This window comes from Egretta garzetta, unplaced genomic scaffold (genome assembly GCF_000687185.1).
Source record: "Egretta garzetta isolate BGI_Z169 unplaced genomic scaffold, ASM68718v1 scaffold498, whole genome shotgun sequence".
NCBI classification, from domain to species: Eukaryota; Metazoa; Chordata; class Aves; order Pelecaniformes; family Ardeidae; genus Egretta; species Egretta garzetta.
In genome coordinates, this window is record NW_009260494.1 from 194,351 (window position 1) to 194,751 (window position 401).

A 401-nucleotide genomic window follows, 5' to 3' on the forward strand; every position below is an offset into this window, starting at 1 on the left:
GGGTTTTGCTCCTGTCTGGCCGGTGCAAAGTCGCTGGGGCTGAGGATGGAGCCCAGGAGGCCCCGAGGAAGCGCCTGCAGGAGGAGGAGGAGGAGAGGGCGGAGGGGGATTTCCATGCACGGGGGAAGTGGGAATTTCCTGCCCTTGGATGAAGCCTCACCAGTGGGGATGTGAAACATCAGCAAAGCACGGCGGCGGACGCGCTGTCCCGGGCGAGGGGAGGACCGGCAGCTCGCGGGGTCACTTGTCACATCCCTCCGTGCCCCGAGCTGCGCGAGGTCCGAGTGACCGGGGCGATGCCATGCGGGGGGCACGGGGCTTTTCTGGGGAGGAGGGCCTGGCAGTCCAAGCGCTGCCTGGGGCTCTGCCTCTTGCCTGGGGCTCTGCCTCTTGCCTGGGGC